At 34.9% G+C, this 11,160-nt stretch overlaps 1 pseudogene; it reads right to left on the reverse strand.

Moving 5' to 3' along the window:
• Positions 1 to 1,319: 1,319 nt before the first annotated feature.
• On the reverse strand, positions 1,320 to 10,440 carry LOC120120925 (annotated as a pseudogene).
• Between the last annotated feature and the right edge of the window lie 720 nt (positions 10,441 to 11,160).

Genomic DNA, 11,160 nt, shown 5'->3' on the forward strand with positions numbered 1-11,160 from the left:
ACTTCTACTTTTTATACGTTTCTGTCATTGGAATTAATGAAGGCTTAGAACTAGGGTAGCGGATTAGTGTTGCCTTAGTTTAGGTTTTAACCCATTGACTTTATTCCTTCTCGTAGCTTGCTATCGTTGACTTCTGTGTATCATTCTCTTCATGTTTTCTCTTTTTAATTTTAGTCGGGTTTTACGTTTCTGTCTATATGCAGAGATTATTATGCAGGGATTTATTAGCAGGGATTACTTCCTATTACAGATGCCCATATGAAGACTGTATATGAAGACTATTCAAATATGCATTTTACTTATTTATTTATACATGCATTGCATTTTATCTTTATTTTTAATTTTCTGGCTGCCGGAGGTCTTCCACAGAAGCTGCCCTTAACCATGCATTGGGGACAACCTACTACCCTACCTCCCTTTACCCCATTGCATATGAGAATAAGGTTTTGTTGTTGTTGTTATTTAATAGATGATTCAATTTAAACTTAATGGAAAAAAACTAAAACACGAAACCCTAAACTCTTTTCTAATAATCTCATTTTCCTCCAACCGTTTTGGTCTCTGCAGATTAACCTCATCCCCCGAACAAAAGTTTTTGAAGGATCCTCATCTTTAACATGATAACTTGACGGAAAAGGTGTACTTTGCGGCGGCGCTGGAGGTTCGCCGACGGTATTAGTCGTATTCCCAAAGCAACCCTCGGTTGTTCTCTCAAGCCTTTCGATTGGCCGGAGATGACATTTTTTACGGCAGTAGACTCAAACAGATCGAAAGGATTTCAGTGCAAAGCTTACGGGATATGGTTGCGTCGGTCATATCCTGGAGACAGAAGAGATATCCAGTAATTCAGTTGTAAGTTACTTTTCTATGCAATTGATCTTCAAGTTTTTTTATCTATAGTTATTCTTTGAAGAAGAAAAATTGTGGTGTTATGAGTTTATCTCAACTCTCTACACTACACAAATTTACTTTTTTGAGTTATTATTCTCCCTCTCTCTATGCAGGTTGTGGCAAATATCTCTGTGGACACACTGGAGGGAGGACGGCTAACTCCGAAGAGCAATGTTTGGAGTTTCGGAATCGTTCTACTTGAATTACTCACTGAATGGAAGAACCTTGACAATCGTCATCCCAAGGAAGAGAGGAACCTAGTTAAGTGGAGCCGGCCATTCCTAGCTGATGATTGCAGACTATCACTCATCATGGAGCCTAAGGTCGATTTCCTATGAAAGCTGCCCGTACAGTGGCTGACATTGCACAAAGATGTCTCCAGATGGACCCATCAGAAAGACCGACCATGAAAACCATAGTTGAGCATCTCAAAACCATAGTTTGCCATCGACGCTTCCCCCACTTGCATGCTCCTCCAACATGTCATTAGAGGAGCTTGAGAGGCAAGAAAGTCGAAGATCATCATCAGCAACCCTTAGAAGTTCATGGAAGTGTACGAGTCTACTGCCGTAAAAAATGTCGTCTCCGGACCAGAAGGCTTGAGAGAACAACCGAGGGTCGGCTTTGAGAATACGACTAATACCGTCTGCGATCCTCTAGCGTCGTCGCAAAGTACACATTTTCGTCAATTCATCATGTCAAAGATGAGGATACTTCTAAAAGGGTTGGAGGAAGATGAGATTATTAAAAAAGGTTTAGGGTTTCGTGTTTTAGTTTTTTTCATTAAGTTCAAACTGAATCGTCTATTAAATAAGTTTTATTTCATTAAGTTTTATTTCATTAAGTAACCAAATAAGTAGTCTGGTTTGGTGGCAAAGTGAACTTCATTTCATCCTTTAGACCCCAAGTTTCATCGAGTCTCTTCCCATGCATTTCACATTTTCATAATTCCATTAACCAAAATCAACCCGAGAGTGACACATGTCATTCTCTAATTGGTAAGAATTAATTAAATATAAATAACAAATTTTACTTTTTTTAAAAATATGACGTGATAGTGCCACGTCATCAATCACTATGAGCTGGACATCCATGTCAATTTTTTCCTCCACGTGTGCGTGTCCCATCAGCATCAGGCGTTGACCGTCAATTGACTGACAATTTTCATCCACTGTTGATTGTTTTTGACCAAAAACTAAACGTTGAGTGGTCAAATGTTCAAAAAAAAACAATACGGGCAAGTTTGACACCACTGCAAAAACAGATTCCATACATGCAAATATGTAATTAACTAAATGCAACTAACTATTAAATAAATATTAGATTCCATAAACGTTCTATACATTACCAAATATGTAATTATTCATTCTAGAAATGCAAAAACAGATCTCTAACTAAAATTTAAAAATATTTTAGCAGAAAAGGTTGCTTTTAATATATTTGTTTTCTTAGGACCATAATATGCTTCTTAGTTAGTACAGACTGCAATGCAACCTAACACAATGCATGAAACATACCTCTTTCTCAAGAGCAAGCCGTTGCTCCTGCAATGTTTTCTTTCGTTTTTCCAAGCTGGCTTCAAGAGTTGTATTTCCTTCAATCTATATTAGAAAGACGACTTAGTATGAAAAGTTTCAAAAACATGTGATAAAAATAACTAGAAAGGGTGGTTAAAGCAGGACCTCTTCCGTGAGTCTCTTTTGTAACTCTAATTTTTCAGACTCAAGTGACTCAACTGCAGCCCTAAAATTGAGTCAAAATCAGTTAAGTACAAAAGAAAATAGAGATATCGTAACAATATACAAAGGTCAGCTCTACATTATTTTTGCTTTTCCACTTTTGACTTTGGAAATTAGTTATGCAAAGGGTAGATGCTTCACCCTAAGCATGAGAGAGGATTTTAGAAGTATCTGGAACTTCTATGGGTCTGCATGAGTAATATAACCAGGAAAACGTGCAGCAGACAAATTTATATAAAGATCTTTTTTTTCTACAGATCATGGGAACATCACTTACTCTTCCTCACATGGAAGATCAGTGAAACCCATGGATACCTTCTTGTTTCCCCGTAAAAGCAAACACATAAATCAAATAATTAGTTAGTACAAGATTATTAACACATTGCAACAATAATTTAATTAATGCTTGGAAATACTCATTGGCTAACAGAAAAATCAACTAGGCCAAAAGCAGAACACGTCATGAATGAAGAAAACAAAACTTACACTACTCCTTCCCCGAACAGTTGAATGCCTAACATGGTGGCCGGGTCCATTTCCAACAACTGGGGGTTCTGTGGCGCTTGAGACTGAAGTATGACGAGTTGATGCATCCTCCAACTTCGTTACTCCATGAACACCTTTTGACAACTCATCAGGCTTATTGGTCTCAGTTGCTGAACTAGAGCTCGAAGATTCAGAATCCTGCAATTTTATTTTTCAATTCATGCAAGTGTAGTGTTTTCTCTTTTTATTACTGATTTATTGCTCTTTCACCTTTTTCAAGTTAAACATAAACAATAAACAAAATCTGAACTGAGTGGCCACAGAAAGCAAGAAAACAGCTATAAGTTACAGACAAAAACTAGCAAAGAGAGAAACATGATTCTTATAAGGGGAAAAAGATAGAGAACTAAATAAACATGACCTGATATAAGGTGTGCAAAGTTAATTTGGAATATATTCTGATAGCAGTAAGTCAAGTTCATATCGCAAGCATAAACTCAAAGGGAAAGCAAAGTCATACAAACGATCAAACAAAAGAAACCTTGAGTTTCCAGATGGTGACAAATGAAGCAGATACACAAGCTACAAAGTCATTAAAAATGTAAAATGAGAATATAAATCTGGTTACCTATGAGCTCAGCAGAAATATTGCACTAAACAGAGGTAATAGTCCCGAAATTTGTATCAAGTTTGTAAAACAAAAATGCCAGGGTAGGAAAGCAGGGGAACAAACCTTATCATCACCACTTTTAACAGACTGACCACTCTCACTGCCTGTTCCACTTTCAACAGAGTTGTTATCATCATCAGACCCTTGTGAATCGTCCTCACGTTCATCATCTGCATAGGACTCATCATCATCATCAGCTTCTTCCTCACTTTCACTTCTAATCTCTTCTGAGTCAGAGTACAAGAGGAAACACAGCCTTCCTGCCAACAAAATGCTGAGCTCATAATTGCAATGTATAAACCAAAACCAAACTAAGTAATAAAAAATTGGAACATGGAACAAGAACAGCCAAATTCTCATCGTTTTTTTTTTTATTTTTTTAAAAAATACTAACACCATACAAGAATTAGAAATATTACTATATTATAAGGAAAGAATGTAGGGAGGATATAATAACCTCAGCTTAACTGTATTAAAATTCCACCTTTAGACGGTCATAATTTAGTCACTTTAGATCTGTGACAATAATAGCACATACATCCAGGACAACACGAACAATTGACTTAATGATCGTGCTTGCTCAAAAATAATAGAAAGAAATAAAACATATCGATTCTGAACTAAAGAAAAAAAAGCCTTACAACTCATAGAATTATGGCGTGCACGCTTGCCTGTATAGTGACTACAGAAAACCATATTAGAGGTAGTTGTGCAACGATGACAATAATTGCAGCTTACCCTAAATATTTTATCATAATGTTCCAATAATGTTATAACAATGGTTTGAGCATGATTGGCTGCAGCAGTTGCATTGAGCATCAGCACCCACATCAAAATCGGTTTCAATCTAAGTCACCAGATAGAAGGGGGCGAAGAAGTAAGGGTGCCGTGCAGGCCGCCACAGCTGAAGAGCTCATTAGATTTTTACTTTTGTGAGAAGCCACAATTTGCATCATCATTAGAATTCTAAAAGAGAGGAAAAAGAAAAGATAAATATGGATGAGGCAGTTAGAAGCCGAGAAAGCAAAGAATGAAGATAATATCTTTATTTTGGAAATAAGATTAAATCTCAGTTCTTTTTTATCCTTCCCAAAAATGTATTTCAATCATCATTTTCAAAAATAAAACTTAAATGTTGAAAACTACAGAACGTTAAGAGATGTATTTTGCTTTCCAGTATGTGAAGTTTTGGTGTGCTAGGCTTATTGATTGTAGCTTCTATATTTATGTCTTCTGCAAGATATTATATCCAATTTCCCACTCACTCATTAAGAAAGGACCAAGACATAAATCAGAGGGTTTCACACCATAAGATTTGTTGTATCAACAAGAAATTGTGGATAATCAACCAGCTTAAAATAATATGTTCACTCATCCAGATAGAAGCTACAATCATGTAGGCGTATAGAAATTGACAAGTAAAGGAGAAGAATTTGACAACCCCTCCCCCCCCCCCCAAAAAAAAGTTAAGTGAAAATCGTATAAAAGCCAAACAATGCAGACGTAACTCGGTTATGGCTTTCAAAATGAATCTAATTTATCAAGTTCCAACATAGAAAAACAATTACTCATGGCTAATGTCTATATATACTCTGTACAGAAGTGACTTAAACAAGTGTGAAACTTCTGGCCTCAAATTTCATTACACTTATCATTTTATGTCTATTTCGTTCATAGGTTATCTTTAATGAAGTTTTCTAATTTTATACATGCATGGACTGTTAACTGTAATGTTCTCTTTTAACGCCCATATGCAATAACAGCTCTCTTTTAAAAAATATCTATAATGCTCAGGAAATAAATGCAAAAATTGCATACGGAAAATAATTTGTAGTAAGAAAAGCATTATACTATAAAGATCAAGGACTGACAGTGATGAACCAGCTACCTCTGTAATAAGCGATGATTTGGCTCAGGAAACGTGTCCAATACTACCATACGCATAGCATTGACTCTAGCACTGTGGTCGGTTCCATTTCATTGTATGATGTCCAATAACAGAATAAAAAAATTGAATCTTCAAAAATAATAACAGCTAGGTAATATATCATCCAAAATGCAATGTCATAGAGCTCACAAAAATGCAACCAGACTATTTCCACAGCATTCCTTACCAATCCAACCAATTCAGAATACAAGAACTTCACCCGATAAGGATTGTCCAACATATACTTACCTTCAGAATTAGAGGCATCAAGATCCAATAGTGGAAAGCATGTTATGACCTTATTTCAGGTTAAGACAGAAAAAACAAAAAACCAGTTCAATGAAAGACTTACGGCATGTTTCTAGTAGCGCATTGCAGTATGATGCAGGGACAGGAGCTGATGCCAACTCTCGAATTACATACTGGAAAATAGCATGAAGCAAATTAAACAACAAAATACCAGAAGAATATGATGCAACTTGAATGAAAAAACATTGTGGAAACTAGTAAGGCATACCTTGACACAGTCAGCAACAACATGTGCATCCTCGTCCTGAGAGAACTCAGTTTTTCCTGCAAAAAGATAAGGCATCACAAAAAAGAGTTCAAAGACTGAACAGAGAGCATTGTAGAACTACAAACATACAAAGTATCGTGGCTTTTTCCTCTGTCCTATAAAGTAAGAAAATTTCCATACGTGAATAGCAATTCAAATTTAAGTTCTTACAAAGCTACCTTGATAGCATTGTTTGCAGCCAAACATTAAATATTAAATTAATAAATCCAACGTGTAAGAAAAGAACATAACCTATGGAAGCTGAAAGCAATGTCAAAAATGAATATAGTCAAGGACAGTGTGTATTAAACAAAACCTATTCAAATTCCCGAATTCGGCGCTCACATCCTCAACATCTCAGCCTGCCTCAAGATCCCTTCTACTTTGACTCCTGTGAAATTATTTGAACACAATTAAAAGGAGCTCAATGGAAATGAATAAAAGTTCTTTGTCATGTGACTTAAACACTGAAATTAACATGACACATGCAGCTTCTCAGGCTGCTAAATTTGCAAACAATGTAGAAAATTCTTGAAACAAACATATGAGACACAAGCAGTGGTTAGCCATGCAGGAACTTTATCTAGAATATGGATATCTTGGGACTTTGAAAGGAAAAAACGGTATGCACATATATTTACTAGACTATATACATTAGAGACAGCAAGTATATAGAATTAGAACTTTTCCATATACTTCAGTTTGCAACAATTAAAACAAAAGAACAACTCACCATGTTCTTCTACAAATCTTAGGGCTTTCTCCAAAAATGTTGGAGCCCCATCAACATCTTCCAGTGCAAGTAAAATTGGTCTGTGTAAGACTGTGGATCTCTCAGGCTGTTTATCATTCACTAACAGAGAGAAAGAGAGCATCAATATCTCAAATGAGAGGAAAAAAATCAAAACAGCCAAGCAAATTAGAACCTAGAAACAACTTGGAATGCTTGTAAAGAAACATAACAAAATGAAGAGATAAAGGAAAACTAGAAAGAAAAAGGAGGGTACATAGAAAAAAAAAATAACTCTCAGATAAGGCTCCCGATCAATAACATACTGAACTTTATGATTAATGAACTTATATCACGCAATATTTCCAGTGTTTACATTGGGAGCTAGATATGAATGAAGCTTCTACAGAGTCCATTCAAAGGTATACAAAATTTAATTTAAAAAAGCTGGATGGAACTTACCTGGTTCCTTAGAACTATCAACTGCATATGCCTGATCATTCCCACAGATGCCATTTTGTCCCCTGCAGAACTTGCAGGTTGTGACAAAGCTTTCTCAAGTTCAGCATTCCACTTGTACAAATCCTCCGAAGTTTCAGCCTGCAACATCAAGCAGAAGGAACCGTCATGTCATGACTTCCCAAAATCTCACTGTTATTTTCAGTTGAATAAGCATTGAATTTTCCAATAATATTAGATAATAAGTGCATTTCGACCTTTAAAAACAGTAATTTGGAAAAGTCAGTCGTTAATTACGGGTTCCAGAGGATAAAGAAAACTACCAGCAGGGCATCGAGTGAATTACTTGTATAAAACTTATATACCGAATATGAAAATTTTCTGTTCAGGGCTTTCTCTTTACACGGTGGTTTTGGTCAGTCACCAATTTTTCAGCTTTCATTAAAGCTCAACTTTGGTTAGATTCATTTGATCATCTTTAGGTAGGAGGAAGATCATTCACTGTTTCCGCAGAATCTTGATATATGCAGGTCAAATAGAAAGCTCTAAACAGTTTTATAGGAAAGTATGACACAAAACAGTTAAAAAAGAAGTAATCATAGGAGAAATTATAGATGATGAATGAATGAACAACCTTGAGTGTGAAGGTTCGTCCATCTCGGCCATCTTGAAATTGTACGGTAATAAGGTTTTTTATCAGCTTCGACAACCACACTAGAAATTTTGAATGGTACCATGAGTTAGTAAACATTTCAAACTTTAATGACATTCACAATTTGAAGAAGATATCACGAATTGATAATATTTTCAGAAATGCAAGCCAACTTGCCTGAATTGTTGAGATCAATACCGCCAAGAGTTAAATTCACTTCATTCCCCTTCTGAGAACTGGCATTCTGAAAAGTTAGCAAGAGTATATTAATCTTATAATATCTTAAGTAAACAAAAATCAGCGAGAGGGAAATCGATTTCTGCACTAAACTTTGAGAGGAGAACAACATAATAGCAGGATTTAACATCCAACCAATAAATTATCAACGCATCTAGTAAAATTATATCATACTCCAGTTCTTCCCCAATATTCTAGCCCAAATCCTTTCTTCAGCTGAATCAATAGTTAAATCCTTTTTCTATACTACTCTTCAAGGTGAAGCTATCAAATATACCATGTAAAAATATAGCATACTCCAGTTCTTCTCCAATATTCTAGCCCAAATCCTTTCCTCAGCCGGAACAATAGTTAAATCATTTTTCTATATTACTCTTCGAGGTGAAGCTCTCGAAATACCATGTCCACTAGTCTTGTGGTGCATCATTAAGTTTAACCCAAATACATACTCTAATGAATTCCCATCTTTCCTTCTTTGGCACTTGACAGTGTTTGATAACAATCATTTCTACCATGCTAAAAAACTGCGTCCGTACAAATTACTAATGGGTCACTTAAATTAGCATTTAATTCTTTTCTCTAGGCATATTTCATGGATTTAGAGCCACCTTAAAAACTTAATTTTAGGCCAGTTATTCCAACTTCGGCTTAATATCCTTCCAGATATGCTTCCAGTTATTTAAGCCGCTAATAGTCATTTCAGAACAGGAATGATTGAACAGACGCTTCAGATTGAGGGAGAATTAGAGCACATAAAAAATAGTAATAGCAAATTACTATCATTATTTCAGCTTTTTGGTTAAGATATATTCTAGCCACTAATAGCCACATAAAAGATTATCATAGCAAATAAGTATCATCCCCGGGGATCCTAAAGCCAGATAGTCTGAAAAATAGTGCATCGTTTGAGTTGTGCCAAGATAAACAAGTATCAACATGGAGACTGACAATCTGGCAGACTTCAAATACTTACGAGATCACTTCTGAAGAAAACCAATAAAGTATGTGTTAGAATGAACCACCTTTTCTCCCATGATGTCCATCAAATTCCTTAAATCAAACAAAAAAATAGAAAAGAAAATAATCGATAGGAATCCAAGCCATTATCGTGGGACTAACTTCCTACATAAACCTCATAATGCACATTTTTCTAGTAAATATAAGTAAAACCGGTGCTTCACAAAACGTAAGGTGAAAGGAAAATTATTAACTAAAGTAAATTGAAAAAGCAATGTAAACAAACCTTTTGATGATAGAAAAAGCGGACCACTCTTTAAAACCTGCGAGAAAGTTTTAAACCTTGAAATGCACTAACTTTCACAATTTTGAAAAATGAATGCTTCAAAAACTCTGGAATGCAGACAATGTAAGAAAGAACTTTGGAAGGGAAACAATCTAGTAATGTACTTAAAATACAAAACACATTTATTTTTTCTCTTACATCAAAATTCCTCGTGCCCACATGATAATATCAAAATAGAATAACTGCTATTACAGGTAAGCAATGATTAAAAAAATAGATAAGGTATATAGATAAATCATAGACAAAGATGATTATAAGCACCGTCTTGAGGATGACAAAGATGACTGCATGGTAATTTAGGGAATAAATGGTCTCGTGCAACTTTCAATCAACAATTAAAAACCCATAATACTATACAACTCAAGATGGGGGAGAGCTGGCAGAGTTGCCACCACGAGAATTCAGATTCTCCGTTGATCCTGTGGCACCACCTGAAGGAGCAGCAGTAGTTGCTGCATCTCCCTTGAGGGAAAACAAAAATGATTTTCAACACCCAATCTCCACTAAAAAAAGAGTTTTATCTTTTGTTTTCTCTGATAGTTGAAATCCTTTACTTGAGAAAAGAACCAGAAAAGAAAGCAAGATTCATCTAAACCTGTTGCGCTTGAGATGACTCTTCCATTTTCTGAAAAATAAATAAAAATAAAAATTACTAAAAAATCTCCGTTAAACAACAATGTAGTTTCCCCCTATTTCTGAACAACAAATTCTTTTCAAAACTAACAGAAGAAAACAAATGTATTTCGATCAACACCAGCTGTGCTTGAGACAGTTCTTGTTTTCTAGCCATTTTCTGATCAACAAAATAGAAGCATAATGTAAAACTCCAAGTGAAATCATGGTTTATTTTTCCAATAGAAAATTAAAGAAGAAAAAGAAATCGAAAAGATATATTAAAACCTGTTGTGCTTGAGAAGGCTCTTCCTTTTTTATTGGTATTTTCTTAGTTCATCGACACCAAAATTTTCATAAAATGAATAGAAAATTAACAGAAAAGAGAGAAAACAAATCAAAACTTGTTGTGCATAACATAATTCTTCCTTTCTGTTAGGCGATCCAGAAAATATAAAAGAATTAATGTAAAATATACGCTAACTCAAGTCTCAATATGTAGTTCTTTGTCTTCCTTTTTCTGTTTCTGAACAACAAAATTTTCTTAATCCGGATATAAAACATAAGAAAAATATATGTATAAAAACCAGTGGTGCTTCACAAGGCTCTTCCGTTTTTGCTAGTTTATGATCGATAATATTTTTTAAAAAATGAAGTAAAATCCCAAAGTATCATTTTCCTGTTTCTGACCAACAAAATCTTCTGAAAACAATAACAAAATTAACAGGAAAAAATTAAAGGAAAAAGAAAATGAAGATATCGATCAAAACCTATTGTGCTTGAGGTGACTCTTCCTTTTTACCTGTCATTTTCTGATAAAAAAATAATGTAAAATATCTATTAATTCACATTATAGTTTTTAAAACATATTCTGTTTCTGAACATCAAATTCTCCTAA

Source organism: Hibiscus syriacus, unplaced genomic scaffold (genome assembly GCF_006381635.1).
Source record: "Hibiscus syriacus cultivar Baekdansim isolate YM2019G1 unplaced genomic scaffold, ASM638163v2 tig00110348_pilon, whole genome shotgun sequence".
In the NCBI taxonomy this organism is placed as follows: Eukaryota; Viridiplantae; Streptophyta; class Magnoliopsida; order Malvales; family Malvaceae; genus Hibiscus; species Hibiscus syriacus.